The sequence below is a fragment of the Glandiceps talaboti genome, chromosome 6, assembly GCF_964340395.1.
Source record: "Glandiceps talaboti chromosome 6, keGlaTala1.1, whole genome shotgun sequence".
Classification (NCBI taxonomy): domain Eukaryota; kingdom Metazoa; phylum Hemichordata; class Enteropneusta; family Spengelidae; genus Glandiceps; species Glandiceps talaboti.
The window spans coordinates 12,933,524-12,955,227 of NC_135554.1; positions in this window are offsets into that span (position 1 = coordinate 12,933,524).

Genomic DNA, 21,704 nt, shown 5'->3' on the forward strand with positions numbered 1-21,704 from the left:
GGTAGAAGGAGATTTCCCCTACCCTTGAACCTAATACTATATTCATGAACTAGTTGAGTGCAATAATCTGTAAAACGGTGAGGTAACCTGTTGGTTAATAAATCATACATGAAAGTACAAAGTTGGAGTTTATGTAGTTTGAATATAAGTTTGAATATAAGTTCACTAAAAAAAAAAATTGATTGAATGTGCAGAGATACAACTAAAAGTAATAGCCCTGGCTGCCATTTTTTGAGACTTGTGAATACATGTCAGATGTGATGAATATGTAGATCCCCATACTTCAATACCATAGATGATGTGTGGTTGGATAAAACATTTGTATATCAGAATAAGGATATCTTTAGGTACAAAATGTCTTAATTTGAACAAAATACCAACTTTTTCCTAACAGTGGAGTTTACCATTTGAATATGCTTTGACCAATTTAGGTGTTTATATAAAGTGACACCAACAAATGTTGTTGATTCCACTTCATCAATAACCCTACTATTAATGTGGAGAGAACCTTCAAGGGATATTTTTCTCCTAGTGTTTCTTAACAGAATGTAGTTTGTTTTGAGATGATTAATGGTAAGTTTATTTACATTGCACCACTTTGATACTGATCATGATCTCAACTAAGAGTGCTGATTTTTCGTTGCAGAACCAAAATACAAATTTGATTGGATTTATCTTGTATACAACTACAACAAATACGTGTACCCACAGGAGATGCGATACTGTTCACGGTTTCCGATATTACAAGTACGGTAAACTTTTAAAGCAATGACCAAGTTGGCGCTAGTGTAGACTTTAACATTACCTCAATGTAAGTGTACGATTAATGTGAGTTGTACTCACCCCATTGTTTCAACTGTGCTCCCAATTCATTTAGCGGATACTTTTGAGTTAACGGGACACTTTTACGCAAAGAAAGTGTCCGCTTACCATATCCAATAAAGAAACTGTCTGCTAACACTTTAACAACATGAAAGAAACTGTCAGCACCTTGTTAATCATTTCCATGGCACTGTCCCACCTTGTTACTGTTACAATGTAATCAAAATGTGCTACCGCGCCTACTATACTTCTGCACATGTCATTCGACCTTATCTTGGTGGGTCTCGAACACAGTACCTTTTGTTCCGTACGAATCTAACGAAAGGTATGCTATATATTTGTCATTTTGTCATTGTCATTGAGTTGACAATGCGTATATGCTCCATGGTTAGCAACAGAGCTATGGGTGTGTAAAAACGGAACTATTTTTTGAATTGGGACTGGAACTGTGTTATAGTACGAGTCATTGCCAGGTTAATGTATTTCACAGTGGGGGAAACATCTAATTATTTGGCCGAGATATGCGGGATTGTATTTCTGTATTCAATTGTTTTAAATAAAGAGATAATGGGTAACAAGTTAAGTAACTCGGCTGCAGATAACAAGATTGACTTTATATTTCTTGTGAAAAACCTAAAAACTTGTCGAATTCGAAGTAAAACTTTGTTATAGTACAGGTCCAACTATACGAAAAGTCATATTTGACCATGTCTTTCCACCGGGGTAAATCTTCAGCAGAGGATGTGTAAATGTATTGAGTATGAGACGAACGGACACCTTTGACTTAAATTACCTCCGGTGATATCTCCCCTGGGAGTTATAGGCAGTCAAAAGTGTCACTTCGTCTCTTACTACCCCTTGACAGAGATTGTAGTTAGGTAGGTCACAGGTAGGGTAAAGGTTGGGTAAAGGTCGGTAAATTTGACTTTTGGTATAGTGTCTTCGGCCTTTGACTGTTATATTAGGATAGTTTTGGCTAACCCATCAGTTATTTTGTCCGATGCGCATGTGTCCTAATGAAAACAATAAATGTTCTCTGTCCTATAACTATCTGAGTTTAATGATTGTCCCAGCGGATCGTTTATCATTGGTTTATATCAATGATCAAATCCAGAGCTTCCTTACCAATACTTGATGTAATGCTATTTTATACTTGGATATATGGATACTTTGTAAATATAATTCAGATTCTAGTTGAGACATAAATGTAGCATGACTCTTAGAAAGAAACTAATACCAAAAAACAAAACAGTACCCAACACAAGATAAAGCAATAACCTTACTTTCGACCAGCAATCAACTTACATTTTTTCATTTGTCTGTCTTTGCATTTAAAGCGTTCTTACTCAGAGAGAAGACGTTACAATCTTGTAAATTTATTTTATTTGTCATTATATTCCAAAGGTTACGGTAATATTTACCTCTTTTCGTCGAATGATGGGCGGTGGCCCTATTCTTTTGAAATAAATCAACTTGTCTACTTGATGTAATTTCGCCACAGTCGCCAAATAGAATATTGGTTAAGATTTTAGAAGGAATTTCCTGGAGCCTCACGTACAGGACGCCAACAAGTTTTGCAACACGCATATCAATGCTCATAGGAACAGGAAAGAAAGCAGTCCAAAATTCCCGCGACTGACCTTATTATTTGGGGAAAGTGTGTCAGTTGGTGATAGGGAAAAATATTGCCGCGATTTCTCCATAGCAATATACACGAGGGGCGATTATAGGTATATGATAATAGATATTAATATCTACACATATAATTTACCCCCATGTGCTATTTCCAAGAACATAATAAACGTCATTCTGTAGCTAGTGGTAGCTGTTGCTGTAGACGACGTAATGTTCAATTGCTGTTGAGGCTGATAGGCAATGTATTCTGACAGCACTATGATGAGGTTCTGATAATAATCGCTAGAAAACCAACATAATATAGTGCTGGTATTATTCAGTTTTTACGGTTCCTTTTAGGAATTCTCGGAAATATTTACACACGTTTTAGGTGTCGAAATATTACTAGACTAAGTCGTGAAATTTTAATTACTGTGTTTTGTTTCAGACATGACGGTATTTATAAATTTCGCCAAACACCGGGGTAGAGAAATGAATGTCTTTTATTACAATAACTCACATGGGTGTAAAGACAATAATATTCTATGTTTGGAGATGTCATTCAAGTTAAAGTTTAGTGTCATTTGTTTCATTTCATTATGTATGACAACTCCTATGCGTGACTTATAGTAAGTTATATTAATTATTGTAACGACGTCGCTGGTTTGGGTGGCCTGACTTTTGACCTTAGAGCGTGAGCATGTCTCATGGCTCCGGCTTTGGAGTGAGGCTCAGGGCTTTGACAAATAAATATATGTCCCAGTTATTCCAAAAACATCGTTACTATGTAGTTTATCCCTTTACTACAATACTAGCTGATCTCAAGTTTTGATAATATTGTGGCTTGTCTTAACATTCCCTAAAACAGTGACGCATATTGTTTTGTTTAATTAACACTACGTTTTGGAGGTAATATTAGCAATAAAATCACGAGAGTGTACGTGATTAATACTTACCCGTGTTTACAAATACTAATCCAATGCAGTTGTAATATTGAATGACACTACTACAGTAGTAACTATGTCTTCCCTAGACTATGCCCTATCGTATCGTAATTGTTTCAATGTGTGGACATTTACAGAGATGCACTCAATCGTAAAACATGCGCATCCAGTCAGAAGAAAGCTGAGTCGATAAGTCAGCAAACTTCTACTTTCTTGTACACGTCTAAAATTATATAAATATTGAAGACAAATATAGAAACCAATACTAGTAATCGATCAATATCTACGCAAACGCCTTAAGCTTCGTTCTATAATATTTGACAAGTACCTAAAAGCGAGGTGAATATCATAAGCTTTAGCATCATTTTTAGTGTACCAAGTATCAGTGGAGGATTATTTTCATGTCAACCGCGATAGGTATCGCGGATATCGAAGGTAGTCTTACTTTTATTTATTTTTTAAAAAGAATTGTGTCAAATTGAAAATCCGGATAAGAACAACAACCGCAGGGTTCACAGATTATCAAGTTTCGGTTTCTGTAAAAGAAATATTTTATTTAATTTTTCTCATTTTATTTTAAATTACAGACACTGCTGACTGATGGCGAAAATTGTTATATTATTAGCAATAACTATATGCTATGCGTACCCTGTTTATGTCATTAATGCATCGGTTGCCATGGTTTCAGTAAAAGACACAGCATTCAATGGTGAGTACAGAACTGTTCAGCATATTGTATTAACTTACTACCATACTATTTTTACTTTCGATAAGGGCAGATTATATCGTGTGTGTATTGTGTGTGTTTCATAAGGGAAGATTATATCGTGTGTGTGTGTGTCTTTCTGTCTGCATTTATGTTTCTTTGACAGTCTGGCAGTGAACATTATACGAGATAGTGAGCCAAGCAAGCATACAAACAGACAGTCAAGTCAGTCCGACAGATGGAAGGACAGACAGACAGACAGACAGACAGACAGACATGCTCTTAACATAGAGTACCCTAATCCTTTTGGCATCAGTTGGCATTTATATATTGTCATATTTATATTCTGTGGATTTTCCTCGAGTTGGGATAAAGCTTGATGTATATCAATATCTCTCCCCCCAAAAAATACAAAAAGCCTTCACGAGGCAACATAGTTCAAGAATTAATTAACTGTCCTTATTCATTTCACAGAAAACCCAACTAAAGAGAACTCGATTCACGGCAGATTGCCACGAAAGGTTTATCATAACAGGAAGCGAATGGAAAGACAAACAGATCCCGAGTTCACCGTACTTCTTGTCATAAACATGGATGTATTTACTACTGCTTTCGACGAGACTATCTTTTATGGCCCGATTACGGGAACATATCCAACTAAAGATGTGGACGAAATGGCAAACGGAGCTCTACTCGGAGTCAGTCCACAGAACGAGTTACAAATAAAAGAATCCCTGTCGACACCCCAATGGTCTATTATAGTGAATAGTTGTTGCATTATATCAGCCATGGAGTATAATGGTAAGATATATGGTGTTGACGACAACAATATGCTAACCATTCGAGACACCCTTTACAGTGATTGGTCAGGGCCTGTACTAAACAGTGGGTTTATCAGAAAGTTGGCCATTCATGCCCCAGAAGTACTATTTGCAATGCCTGTAAGTGGTGACCATTTTTTGTATTCTGCAAATACACTCCCTTTTCTGCCATGGCAACGATCAAATATGCGAATAGGACCAATCCGAGATATTGACATTTCTACAAACGGCGATTATTATATGACAGATATTGCATCGTCGATCTGCACGTTTCAGTGGCCAAGTGAGATTGAAGTAGTAGGTGAAAATGAAAACACAGGTGAGTGGTTATACAATTTGTTTTCGAAAACAACCAATGTATGTCAATTTAAATCTTCATAACGATTAAAGGTATCAGTGATAGAGATTTAACGAGCTAACCGTTTCATAAAATGACCACTTCTTTTCCTAACATAAAGTTACTTTAGATACGTTTTAATCTTTCTGTCAAAAACTGACAAAGTTTCGATTTTCTTTTTTTAAAACGTTTTGAATAACCTCCTAATTCATTAAATAATCGATCCAACTGCGTTTTCGGTACATTCATTTTGTATTTGAATACGTCACGTTGTAACAGATCAATATGTATATATGCGTCCAAGTTACACGATAATTATAATGTCTTGTTCTGCTTCTATCTAGAACGTATTCTCTGTGTTTCGAGACAATAACTTAGCTCTTAATAATCATAGTAGTTACTATACCTCTCGAGTTGGTAAAACAGAACACGGCATTATATTATAATACATTGACAACAAGACTTCAATTTCAGAGTGGATCCACTTCGAATCGTCATACTATTGGTTCAGTCACAATAGTTTAACAACGTGGCATGAAGCTCGTCGATTCTGTGACAGCATGGATTCTTCTCTAGCTGTGCCCAATGGTAATAGAGAAAATTCCTTCCTAGCAGAGGCGGCATACAACCGCTCATTTGGAACTATTGCTGATGCATATTATCGTCCAGATACACAACAGACTATGTCATGGTTCCTGGGCTGTAATGATATAGAGGTGCCAAAACTACTTTATTATATTACTTTTCGTAAACGAGAGTCCATTTTGTGCTGTCTCTAAGCGTTTTCCAAAACAATTACATTCAATGTATATAGATGTGATTACTTGGCAAGCTTGTTATGCACGTACACCTACAATCACTATGACATGTGTGCATGACTGCATACATACATACATACATACATACATACATACATACATACATACATACATACATGACTGGCAGACAAACTGATAGATAATCAATACTTTGTTCATGTATTTGTGTGTGTGTATGTGTGTGTTTTTTTGTTTGTTTGTTTTGTAAAGGTTGAAGGTAGTTGGTCTTGTCAAGGTGACCAGGAATATTATCTTCATTGGACTCTTTATCAACGTGATGATTTATTTGAGATAGAGGATTGTGCGGCGTACTACTTCATCGAAGAAGATTTTATAACGACTGTATTTGATGAGCATTGTGGACTACCTAAAGCGTTCATTTGTGAGAAGCCTTTTGTTCCAGGTTTGTTCCTTCATGCATTCGAAATCAAATAAAACATGTATAGTAAAACTTACTGTCAGACTAAAGGATATTTATTTAAAGATGTACTATGGGTGAGAGTTGGGCATTTGGTTTTGATCGTAATTAATCGACCAACGTATTTTCTTTACTTAAAAACACAGGTGGAACTCATTACTTATATATATATATATATATATATATATATATATATATATATATATATATATATATATATATATATATATATATATATGTATATACATGTATAACAGTATTAAGCAAAATACACAAGTCTTGCGCCGTTACATAGTGTTCCAAGCTGTTGTGACCATCAGATGACTAATGGTATAGTTTTATGAAGTTCAAAATCCAAAATTCCATCTCACTTGAAGTGGATGCCAAAGTGAAGTTTGTCAATATATATATATATATATATATATATATATATACACATATATACATATATACATCTGTTTTGTTTGATATCGGCACTTTGATATCAATACTGAACGTTTATTTAATAAATTTTAGTTATCAGCACATATGATAGATACTCTCAGAATTTCTCCTTTAAATTCCTGACAGCTCAGTACAACTGTCGTATCTCGTATTAGTGAGGTATTTTTTTATGTTTTGCATAACAGGTTTTGAAAGTATTATCTGTTAAACCAATATATTGTTTGCAGCTATCGTTCGTCTTGACATTAGCCCTGTATAAGACGTTACAAAATCCGTTATACAAACCACAAACAATATATTCGACATATATTGGGTTGTTTTTTCTATTGAATCTGTAATACATAAAATGCAAAACAGTTGTAAAGGGTCTCCTTTATTTATACAGTAATTTTATTTGCATATGTATGGTTATTCAATTCTTCTGTACTTTTGCACAAGGATTAGACTGTAATGACGTCATCGGTCCGGGCTTACTAGCCTGCCCTAATTAGATCGCATCCTCAACGGCTGATCTGTCAGTCTACCCAGGGGTGTATTGCTAAATTTACACAACAGGATCAGTTATATTGTGTATATATCATAATCACGATCTTGCATTTGTTTAAAGATTCAGTGGATGGCATGGTATCAGATGTAACCAAAGAATTGATGACGCCGCCTACATTTTCGTTCGAAGGAACTTCTTCAACGAAAGAATCTGATACAGTGGGTGGGATGGGATCAGATGTAACCAAGCAATTGATGAAGTCACCTCAATTTTCATTCGAAGGAACTTCTTCAACGAAAGAATCTGATCACAAAATCGCTACTGCAACCAGAATCCGAACGACGTCCATCAACTTGGCTGAATTCCCAACATTAGCCGTGGCATACAATGAGTTACTAACACTCTCAGAGTCACTACCGTTTCGTTACTTCAATTTATCTGACGTCGCCTCCACTTCACTAGACAAAACGGGTATGATAACAAGGAGAGGTTCCAGTCCTGATAAGTCTGCTATGTCGACGACAAAATCAATGCAAATGTCTTTGACGATGAGGGACTCTGGGAACAAGTCGACTACAATTTCCAATCCACGGTTAATGATATTGGAGAAGTATGGCCAGTTGCATCTATTTATCAAGAAAACGAAGCTACGACAATGTAACCATAAAGATGTCACTAGATATGGTGGGTATACGTATTCAATGAGGTTACTGTAATATTATAGGTGCCTGATTACGTTCAATTCATTGTGTTTAATTTAATCGCATATTAACTGTGACATTTGATTCACAAATTTCGATTTTAACTTTCGAATTTTTGTTATCAATGTTATAGATATCAGAATGATTCTACTTGGAGTATCCTCTCAGCTCGTGCCAATGATAATTGGTGTAACTATCATGGTTTTATTCAACAACGGTAACATTGCTAGAAATAGCCAACAATAGAGAAGATGTCTTTTTAACATCAACTTGGTAGGCTGTGTGAACAGTATTTCAAACCTTTGACTTTGACTTGTGATAAATACATTTCTGTGCTATAATAAACATCATAATGAAGTTCCTTTCTTTTCGGTGTTTACTGCTTTGTATTGTATTAAGAAACTGAATTATAAAATGTTATCACGAATTTGTAATTACCGTGTTTGGGTTCAGCCTGACTCTGTTTACACATGTCGCCAAACACCTAGTTAAAGAATTGAATGTATGTTATAGCAATTACCCACATGGGGGGTCAAGACAATAGGAACTAATATCGTATGTCTGGAGATGTCAGTGAAGTTGAAGTTTAGCTTTCTTTTGTTTTACTAGTATTTCCATGACGCTTACTATTATACAAGACGTATTGTTATCTTTGGAAGTTCATCTCGTATACGTGACTTATTGTAATTTAATTATTGTAATGACCATAGTGCCACAGGTTTGAGACTAAGGTTTTGACTGCCGAGCGGTGAGCATCTCGCCTGGCCCTGGCTTTAAATTTGGAGTATGACTGTGATGCCGAACTCGGGGCTTTGATAAATAAAGTCTTTGTTCCAATTATACAGCATACATTGTCTCATATGTAGTTTATCGTATTACTACAAGTCTTGCTGATCTAAGTTTTTATGATAATGTATTGTACTCCCCGTTAAAAGTATTCAGGCTGGCAATAATCTACGAAGAGCACAGTTGTTCTTTTCTTCAACATTTTGTTGACATTGCGTCTCTTGCAGTTTTAAAAGTTGATGGAGAATAAGAATTTGAATATTTTCAAAGTATTTGGATATGTATATAATAGGAAAAAATGCAAATAATTTAAACAAGGGGTGTATTTTAAAAGTAATCGATTAAATAATCTTCAGGATAGAGGTTCTGTATACGTCTATTATCATTGCCTTTTTGTATTTCTACAGTCAATTGCAGTGAAGTAGTTTACTGGCCTTTAAACCAGATACCATGACTGTTGTAGCTCATCTACAGACATTAGAATAAAGTAATATTATTGAAGATTTTGTCCCCTTTTTCTCATTTCTCACTTTAACGTCATAAATGTCATACATATTGCTGTAGACTACCTAACCATTAGTTGCTTTTAATAGGAAGAGAGCATTGTTTCTTTTATACAAAATGTATTCTATGTTTACTGAAATCTGTAAAACAAAGAATATATGTACACAAATTATAAAATGTCAGCTTTAAATGTATGACTGTGTGGCCTCATTTCTTCTCATCCCCATAAAATATTTTATTTGTTACACAGTCCCGGTTTCATGTCATGTTGTGCCCTACTCTCTCCCATTCCTCTTCGATCCCAAGGGCTATCATAAAGGAAAATGTGCTTCAACATAATAATGGTCCACCGCCTCACTCATTGATCATCTTGATACCGGCTGATACATAACGGGGCCACCAACTTCTGCCACTTTACTTCTGCCCCACGTAAGGCCCATTTCCTTTAACATAGTCACCAGTATCCATCGCCCTGTAGTCTTTGGCTTACCATGTTTGCGTTTCCCAGGTGATATCCATCTAAGTGCTACTTTTAGGCCATTCTTGGGACATCCTAAGGACATTTCCGAGCCATCCAATGAAGACACGTGCCTTTGTGTTTCTTTGGATATGTTGTTGCAGCCGGTCTTCAGGTAGACATTTTCATTTGGGATTTTATTTGGCCAGTAGATGTTAGAGATCTTCTGTAGACACCAGACGCCAGACAGATCATATACACAGTTTAAACAGCAGCTGCTGCAGCAATATGAATCCGAGTTTAAAGCGAAATCTTCACAGGTAAGAGTAATTCGAGAGGCAGGGAAAATAAACCATGGTGTATCTGCCACTTACTTCAACAATCACAGGATTTACGATAATCTGAGATCATTTGTCGCTAAAGGTCGTTTGCAGATCCTACAGTACAAAAGTCTAATGGCCCTATACTATCCAGAGTCTTGCACCAAATCACGTAGAATATGCAATCAGCCTACTGACACAGTATCTCATAATCACTTTTAGAAAGGAAGTAAGAAAGTTAAGAAACTATATTACCAACAGAGACACAAAAGAATAGTCGATTTAATCCTCGGTAAAAAGAGTAATCCTGGGAAGGAGACATTTAAAGACACTGTTTTAAAACCTGAAATGTTTGATGCCCATGTGAGAACCTTCGAACATCAGCATAAACAACCATATCTTACTATAATTATCGATAAACAGAACAAATATGCAACACGAGTTAAAGTGTCCATACCCTTTGATGCACAAATTCAATTTTGCTTTCAGAAGTTCGACAAATATTTTCCACTCTCACTGGAAAAAAACACCACAGGCTGTCATTCAGAAATAATAGTTATTGTCATCAAAAGTAGGTACCATAACAACTAGAGATCACGTGAACGTTTGTCAAAGGTGACGAAGAGAAATTCGTTTACTAGTCACTATGGTTTCCTGGAATGTATCACGTATGTATTCTGTTAAAGAATTGTGTAAATACTTTACCTTTACATGCTATTTTCATGTAAGTTGGAAATAAAATAATTTGATATATATGTATGTATGTTAACTAACCTCGTGAGTGACACAATCAATTCCAGCCCCCGTTCTACTTAGTACAAAATACGACTCAGATCTACCAACGTAACGCGTTCTGTGCTCGAGTATATCCTTATCAGAACATCTGTCCAGCTGCACTATTCATAGATATAAGACTATGTGTATGCCTGAACGTCTAGATCTACAATTAGGTAGTTTGCCTTAAGATATAAAGTTTCCTTTTCAAATGTTTAAGTACTGCCATCGGCTAACCAGTCAATGGCCCACCTGTCGAACACTAGCTCTTAAAGTTTGAGTCTGTCATTGGTTCTGCTGTGATTTGATATGACTCAAAATGTTTAGAATATCTCTTATTGTCCCATTTTCCTTTACTACTTGTGCAGGTACAAGTGTATGTTATTCTATAACATTGTCATAAGCCAGAAAATACTCGTGACCTAATGGTTTTCTTACTTCTCGTCTTTAACTTGAAGTAACCAGCGCCCCCTATATGTCACGAGCATTTTCACGTCTGAACGACGAAAACAGCATTGAGAAAGAAGTATGTTTTTTGTCAAAAAAAAACGCTCTAAACGTTACCTGAGCCTCAACAAAGTCATAATACCTCGATTAAAGCCGTTATCTTCGGTTGTGGTTACAAACAAGTATAAGTTTGGGCTAAACATTTTGTCGACTGCTTTTACCATATGTTTTTTTGGTTAAATTGATGTCAACTTTGAAATAGTTATATGTCTGCATAGTATTTAGGCTTCTTATCTTTGCATGCGGTGCATTTGTTGTTTTGTTGTTATAGAGGCTCGTTCCCAGACAAAAAGACATTATGATAAATGAACAAAAACAATGACACAGGGTACGATAACTTCATGAAAAAACACACCAATAAACGGACATGTAAGGAATAAAGTTAAATTTAATTCCATTCACCGTAATTATGAACATTTTTATAATGTCTATCATTGCACATATATACATTGTCTAGAAAAAATACTTTAATGTGAGCTATTTTTTCATACTGTAGTATTTTGTCTGCTCTTAATCATCTTGGACACACATCTAATCAAAGCTAAAAGCTAGATGTTTTTTGCAAAAACAAATTATCAAATGCATTTCCCTAAAGGAAAATATGTCCAATTTTTCTTCCTTTATGTTACAAGGCATTCATTCAGTTCAGTACTAGCCCACTTTTCATAGTAGAAATACATCTGATTTTTTCTAGAGGCGTTGCATGTGCAATAACGCGTGTATTTAATTTGGTGGCTTGAAAAATCTAAGTAGTCAGAATAGAGTTTTAGTACAGTCTCACAGGGAGTGTATAATCTGGATTTGTACGTTTAACGTTATTACCCGCCACTATATATATACAGGGGAAGGCACAGGCTAAATCTTAAACTGCGATTAGCATGATTTGACCTTATTTGTATCAAAATTATTATTATTGTGAAGCTAACTACAAAGTGTTTGTGATAATTCAGTAACTGAACCTGAAGATCCAGGTCTAGTCAAAGGTCAAGGTCTAAAAAGAAAGTTTAAGCCTGGCTATTTATAAAGGGGTAGACATTGTAGTCTCAGTGTATTAACGTGTTTGAATTAAATGATAAATCATGATTGTTCATACAAATATAGCTGCCATTGAGTAAAATGTTATATGAGCACAAATTTGATGCTTGCGTTTGTTTATCTCTGCTTCTTTATTATCTATAGACATGATCTAACAGGCCTTAGTCACACATAATTGCTACAAAGTGTCTGCAATATGTACGTTATAGCTTATTTTGATTATCTATCAATAAAATCTATGATTGAAGTATTAAATGCAGTGATTCTTTACTACAAATATGTGTGTCATTCATTAAAAACTGCATGAGCACTAAAATAATACTTGCGTATACTTCCTTTTATCCATATTACTAGTCAACATGATTTAAAATAAAATGACAAAATGTAAACACTACAATGTGTCTGTGTTAGGCAGGAATTTGCTCGATTTTGATGATCAGCCAAAAAGGTCAAAGGTCAAGGTCTCCAAAATAGATCCATCTGATAGTTTGGGGTTAGACACTTGAATGGCGTCTCTATGCATTACAGTTTTTTTCCGTTATGTAGTAAATAATGATGTTTATCTATAAATATGTCGGTCATTCAGTAAGAATGAGATGAGCACCAAATATGATGTTCTGTATAGTTTTTTTAATATTACTTGCAAACATGATTTATAATAAATTGGCAATATGAAATATTATAATGTGTGTGTGATAGGCAGGAATTGGCTAGATTTTGATAATTGATTTTAAAGGTCAAGTTCAAAGGTCAAGGTCTCAAAAGAATAGCTCGCATCTGATAATATGGGGGTAGATGCTTGAATGGAGTGTCTGTGTATTAAAGTTTTTGAGTTATGCAGAACATATTGATTTTAACTTCAAATATATAGCCGCCATTCGGTAAAATTTGTATATATCAAAAACGAATTGATGTGCATATGTCCCACATGATATGTCACCTTTGTCAGTTTTGAAAGAAATCGGATATGGCATGTCTGAAAAAAGACGTATTACGGACGACCGGACGGAGCCCATTGTAATAGCCCCACCCTACCCCCGCCAGTTCAATTGCATGGAAGGTAATTTCTTATAAACTTGCCAAAAGATATTACCCCTTTATCGGAATATACGACACGGAGTTGGAAATTAAAAATTAATCATAAAGTATACATTGCCATATAAACACCTAACCAATTGAAAACTGCCAATTCTTCGAAATTAGCAACAATATTCAATTGATTTTGGTTAATTTAAATACTCATTTCGTACAATCTTACACTGTGACAACTTCTAGTTGGCATATATGATATATCGCCACCATACGTACATTGCTGTGATACCTTCGTTTTGTTTATTGTTCATGTTTGGTCGATTGGTGACGCCCTTTGCATTAAGGTAGCCAATTTTAATCGCAAAATGGTTGTTATGAAGGCATCAGCGCCATCAATACAACCGGTCTTAGGTCTACAAACAATTTTGCTTCGATAAATGCCTGCGAAATGAATGTTAGGATGTTAAGGCCTTAAACTATTTATTCCGACCCTAAACATTTTTTTTATGTGTTCGAGAAAAAAATAATACAATCGCAAAAATCGTGATTTCTTACGAGAAATGGTAGATGCGGAAACTGACATCAACTAGACACTTTAAAACAGTTCTTCCAATCTGTAATGGCTTTACCAGAACCACACAAGTTTTTCATTATTAGGCCTAAATTACTGACTTCTTGTCAACTGTATGTTTCTTGTAGTAATGCCATGGCTTTTACCTTTGGAACACCCATGTTTGACGCAATAGGGAACTTGCAAACCCGTTGAATGTTGCATCATGGGAAATGGGATAATGAATACTAATCAATTAGCAGTGTAAACAATATTGTTTACATTGTTTATAACCAGGAATGATCAATTCATAGTCATCCTGATCTTTGTGGGAGGTTTATTTTATCAGTATCTCCAAATTAGGTATTACCATAACCACAGATAATTCCATAGTGCTTTGCATCTGAGCTTGCTCAGTTTAGATTGCAAGTTCCCTATTTACCTTGCGTAGACAAAATTATCGAACACGCGAGATATTTGGGTCACGACCACGAATCTTACTAAAACTGCCCGTAAGCGAGAGGAATCGGCGCAAGGAAATTGCCAAGAGAGATATTTTGCTCAGCTGATTCCTTTAGTGTGCCTGCTTTTATTTATCCCGCCATGAATAATTCAATTAATTACTTTCACATGTAAATTTAATTCCATTTATATTTTGATATGATATGAATTGAAATATTGATTTGACATAATTTGATTTTTGCTCCCACCTCTTTTAACAGTTCCAGTCTATATTGAATTTCAAATACACTTACACACTTTACCCTGTCTTAATCTCAAGAGTTGCCGTATATAAGGACACAGGATTTACAGTTTTTGAAATCGTTTTTCCGAACGATTTTATTTAACCGAAAAGGAATGAAATGTTACTCGTAATACAGAAAGCCGAAAAAAAATCTTGTTTTTGATATCGCGGATGAAATTATTGTAATGCATTTATTTCTTCAGCAGTGACGTGTAAATAGTTCAGCAAAGTACATTGACAATATTGAAAGTCGACTGATCATGAATCGAACTTAACATATATAAAAGTCTGTGCACTATTGGATAATTACGTTTTCACTCATTGATCACCTTTTCACATTTACCTAATAAATCTGTGCGTCGCTATTTATCCTATAAGTGCTGTGGCACGGTTCGGTCGGTAATTCCCAGAGGACGAATTGAAATAAAGGTCGTCGGTGTGTTGACAAAATGAAAGTACAGTTACATATGTATATGAGTATTGGGGAAAGGGTACATATATACACAGAGACAGCAGAACTTGCTGAAATGTGGGTGTGTAATTAAGACACGGAAAGATTTATACGTGTTGTAATAAGGTCATAGCCGATGGTTAGCCATTGAATCAAATTACAGATGATACATCCGGCCGTAACGGTTGCTATCGATAAAGTCACAGTGATAGGATATTTATCGTTGTCAGCTTACCAGTTTTATATCCTAATTTGCTTACGTTGCCACCGCAATCGTTAACTGGTTCTGAGCCTGCGCATCACGCATTATACTTTTTTTACTTGTCACACACACTACGACAAAACCGCATCACGCATTATACTTTTTTAGTGATGGAAACTCTCGCGTTAATAAATCCGACTGGGTAATAATGGTTAAATTTTATCAAATGTATTTGAAGGACATTTTGGTTTAAAGAGTAAGGCAGACGGTGTCTAATGGGAGAACAGAACATTTCGTTGTTAAGAATTTTACCGGATAATGGCAGTGTCGCAGAATGACAATTTTAATGGAATTGTATGTAGCATGTTCTAGCCAAGCTAGCTAGCTGGAAGTAATCTAATAACCATGGAAAGGTTTGTCTTTCTTGTGAAAGGCCTCTAAACACGAGTTACAGAAGATCGTTATATGCTAATAAATTCAAAAACGTTCTAAAAGTATCAAGACTTTTCGAAAAGATCAATAATCTCACACCCATACAAGGAGAATGAAAGATAATTGTGTATTTCCGATACCACGCCCTCAGAGAATAGGGTAGGTAAGGCAATATTTTTTTTAAATGCATTTCTCAGTGTTTTTATTTTTTTTTTAAATATTGCTTCGACCGAAAAAACCCACGAAATGTCGGTCAGAATACTCCTTCTATGATAGTTTTGATGAAAAATGTACAGGCATCACTGGGGAAAGAAAATAGTGTGCATTGAGGTCACGAAGACTAAGAATTTCGTATAAATATTGTCTTAAATGTTTAAACTTTGTTTGCGGTCGGAGGCTTAAACTAGGGTCGGTCGGTTAATCGATAGCACACATTTTAAAATATATGTATAGTTAATGCATAAATGAGTGTGATAATCTCTCAGAAGATAAGAGATAAAGCAAACTGTTACCGTGAAAGGTCTCTTGAGAATAATAAGATTAGGGGGGGTTTAATTAGATAAGAAGAATGGACAAAGTGTCTGTATTTAATCAACTTTACAACTGAAAGAGAGAAAAGTAGCCAGGTAAAGAAGAAAAAAAGTTTTATATCACCACACAACTCAGTCAATTGATCTATATCACACAAAAAATAAGTTATTTTGTACCACAAAAAAATGATCACTTAATCGACCAATCATTCACCCAAATAATAAAGCAATCAATAAATCGATAGATCAATCAATCGAGCGATAAATCAATCAATCATATGGTCGCTGGCCCCTGTGCTCGTACCTAAAAGTTTGAAAACTGTTAACAACAGTCTATAAATGTGCTTTGCTTTGTTGTGAAATTCTGTAACAGGCTGGTCCTTTCATGAATGTCTAGTGAAACGGCAAAAATCAATCATTTTGTAATTGGAAAGGGACTTGAAGATGCATAGACCAGAGTGTTATAACAACGTTGGAAAGAATGGTCTGTTACGAGAAAAGTGTTGACTTACGGTTAGAGTAAATCATTATTTTACTAATGATTTCAAAGATTCTACCTAAAACATTACTTGGTTGTTGCACCGAATCAGACAACGACCTGTTCTGCTCTAATTAAAACACCTGCAATTACAATGAACACCACCTGTTCTGCTATAATTAAAACACCTGCAACTACAATGGACACTACCTGTTCTGCTCTAATTAAAACACCTGCAACTACAATGAACACTACCTGTTCTGCTCTAATTAAAACACCTGCAACTACAATAAACACTACCTGTTCTGCTCTAATTAAAACACCAGTACCTAAATGAACACTGTAAATAAGATATTTCTCTTCTTGGTATGTTTACTTTCTGTCTTTCAATGTAGATCAAACAATGTTATAGATAAAGACTGAATGTACTGTTGCTTTCATCTATTTGCTCAACGACAGATGAAATTTGTCCCATAGTTGACTTTCAAGGTGTGACCGTATAAATTAAATATGTACTTTTCTTTGGAATAATGGATATCATGAAAATACACTAGTTGTTAACTCCACTTTTGCATAAGGTACATCATTTGTTCTAGAAATAAAGGAAAATGACATATGTCGTGAAAATGAGATACTATGCGTGTGTACATTGTGTTCTGAACGGGGGGGGGGGGGGTCGTTTAGCTCATAGACGAGCGACCGTAATTTCAATGTAACACTTTGTTATGTTATCTACATACATTTTTGTGTCTGCATCTTTTGGTAATGCATTCGACATCAGTCCTTTTTCTAGTCGAGGTTTCTAAATATGCATAGGAAATACAGCTGTACAGTTGCATATCAAACGCCAACCTAGTGATTTGTTTTGAAGTTGTTACTTTCATATCCCGAGGCCAGAGTTTAACCGAATTGCTGTACGTATTCTGCCTGGGGCAGTTTCGGAACCTTTGAATAGATAGGCTATCCAATACATATCAATAACTGCGGTAACTCCAGGCACTTCCCATTCAGTAAATACACCTTTACCATGGCAACTGAAACGTACTTCCTCTTTATCGAGTTTAATCTTTCGTCTTGTTCATGTGCCATAACGCGAACTTTTCATATAGTCTATCCTCGAAATGAAGGCGCTGTGATAACGGCAATCCCTTGTACGTATTGTGCGTATCTGGGACATTTCTCAACGTCTATGCGATGCATGAAAAACATATTTGGTACCTTGAAACATGATCGAACATCAACAAATTTTGAACTTAAATCTTCAAGAATGATAAGAATATTCATTTAAAAGAACGGAAATATTACGAGTCCTATTTTTTCTAAAATGTAAATTGAATTTCAAACTCAAAATCCTTTGCCACATGTGGTACATTATCAAGTCACAACAGTAAGATGATATAGTGGTCCTTAATGACGTAACCAAAAGCGCACAAAAATCATCAACACATTTTACAAATAAAATGAAATAATCGACACAATATTGGCAAAAAATTGTTATCGATATATTAAAAAAAAAAATTCAGCAAGCATTTACATTAATACAAGTATACAAACCATAACATTTCAACAACTAATTTTTAATCGATAAATTGAAATAATTTAGCATGCATATTGTCACAATGTGGTGATTTTGAATAATAGATTTTTTAGTTTAATGTACTAGTGACCTTTTGATGAATGGTGATGACAGGTATAGGCCAGGGACCTTTTGTGATGACAGTGTGCTAATTTACATGCCTACAGCTAAACATCTGTTGAACTTTGTGTAACCAATCAATGTTAAGGAGACCCCTATAAATACTCTCGAAGCCAGTGATCACATGCTTCTCCTAACTTTGAACATCAAGGCCTGAAGGTGGATACTGCTAGGTTGGTGCTGCTGACTAGCGGGCTACTGTGTGCTGCCGCATGGGTGTGTATTACTCCACAACAAGAACTCAACCTACACCAACGGGACACTACGTTAATTTGCTAATGGACTACGGACATTGACTGTACTTAGTACCGTGTAAAACGGGTGAGTTCATGACTTGCGGATAATTGTATACAAGACAATACGGACTGGCTGACAGCCATTTGAGCTTCACATTTCACGTGTACAACCGTTTGCTGCCTCGTGGACTAGAATTTGCTAAATAATTAGTTAGTCCCTGTCATCACCATAGCTACGCATTTATAAGCTGTGTTCTTTATTTTGTACAATCTGAAAGGTGTATCAGGGGATATGTATAGCACGTTCCTTTTCATTTTATGTAATATCTTTTCATGGTCAAATACAGTATTCTCAATTGATATGTTGTTCTCTGTCACTTCATTTATACAATACTCCATTCTATACTTTAGTTGTGTGTCACTCGACCATCTTGTGACACATATCTATATTGATAAACTTAAAAAAAAAACATTTCTGTGAGCATTTTATATTGGTAGGTGAACAATTATGTAAGCAATAATATTATATTCATTTTTATAAATTGAAATGAACGACAAAATCTATATGAAATAGATACTCTAAAATTAAGGCAAGCGTTCCGTCAAATTCACGGTCCATAAATGAATATATGTTCATTAATTACAGCTTCTTTAATTACATATAATTAATACATGTATAATATACAATATCATATAACATCAGAGAAATATACAGTCAGTGGAAACTTTCACCATGTCAAATTTGCTGTAAAAGAAAATGAACATTCAAAATTGTTAGCAGCAGCTATCTTTAAGACCTTGAACTTTGGCTTTGAACTTTAAGGCCAATTATCAAAATCAAGCCAATTTCTGTCTAACACGGACACATTGTAGTGTTTAAAAGGCTGTGTCTTCTACGAAGACTTGACTACCTGAAGACATTATAATATAAATTTTCCAATATTCTGCCTTTGCTAATGTCGCAGTGGTCTGTCAAATACAACAAATATCAATTTTTACAATATTCAAGCAAATATAGCATGCATATATAAATGACATTTTCAAATTCCTCGGCATACGAACTATGTACAATATATACGAAGATATCATAACAACTGTATGAAAGACTGTAGTGATTGGTACTTTTCCTTGAGCAAGGAAAACAATGGTTTGACTTTCAAATGACACTATGTCGCTTCGTAAATATACGACTTTTTGTAAGGAAATTGTATTTGACGATTCCTGCACAACGTTGCCGATATTGTAAAAACTCGCAACAGTTTAAGAAGAGATGAAACATTAATACATGTAGTTTAAAATGTGCATATTTAAGTGAACCCCATTCAACATTAATTTTAGTCAACGATTTGGGACATTTTGCTGCTCTTACAGAAAGATGCGCTTTACACATACACTTGGAAACTTTAAAGGGTACTAGGTTCATTAAGAAATGTAATGATTATTGAAAACAGGGAAAATGATGGGTTTTTTTTAGGTATTAAGTAACTCAAATGAATGGGGCACAAGATGAGCTTATACTTTTTTTGGGGGGGGGGCAGTCATCCGTCTACTGCATATCAAAAAAAGTAAGCTCGGAATGGTAACTACCCGGATTTTTACAGATGAACCTAAATAGTTGTCAGTAAATATGTTTTGATTCATTACAGAATGATACTGTTATTACTAGCTACGGTAAGCGAACTCACAGTAATCTACTTACTGAAGCATACTTGCCATCATTTGCAATTTAGTGAACTCAAACGTGGTGCACATGTAATGAGATATAACGTAAAAACTCTCAGATGACGCAAGTTATTACACGTTTAAAATGTCGAGGAAGTCCGTACTATGCAATTAACTCTTCTAACATATACCAGAAGAAAATGGTGATGTCGCAGAAGGTATTATATCAACATTAACATAATACCAGAATAGCAAATCGAGGTTTTTTAAGCGGACAAAAGGAGATAAATCCCGTTTGCGCCACTTCATTCCAAGCTTCAGTATATGTGTTAATGGATCATATAACGCTATCTTCTAATTCTTAAACTTAATCTATGTAAAGATTATTATACACGTGTTAATCCAAGGCTAAGCTGCAATGCATGTGTAAAACTTTCTACTTGTTAACAGTTAATCGGATTAAAATATTATGATACCAACTGATTAGACATCACTGGGTTTCTGTTGAATGGCTACTGACGGTGATAAGTTAATACCAAAGTTGATTTTGAAATTTATTTACAAAATGAAACGGCAGGTGCAAAGCCAGTACTTTTTCGACTTTTCATCAAATACGTAAGCTAAGAAAGCTTAGTATGTTGCTGTATTAAGGTTAATCCTCGGAATAGAAGATGGATACAACAACGTCAAAACAATCAGTCATAGTCGAAGTCACGTGACACATGATCTACGTATGCTAATATCTAAGATTATAACCATAACGCCACTGTTGTTGACACATATTTGTATTTAGTAAACACAAACAAGCATAGACGCATACGACGTACTTGCGTGTATGTGCGCGCACACACACATATACATACATGCATGCATGCATGCATGCACGCACGCACGCACGCACGCACGGACTCAGGCAGGCAGGCAGGCAGACAGACAGACAGACAGACAGACAGACAGACAGACAGACAGACAGACAGGCAGGCATACAGTCAGCCAGTCAATCAATTAATTAGACACAAACATACATACACATACACATACACGTATACATACGCATATACACATAAACATGAACACATTCGATTCACAGACATACATTACACTACAGTATTCCTGTCAAATAAACCATGCAATATATACAAATGCGATAGAAAGCCTAAGTAATAATACATTACATGACATATTTTCACTGCCT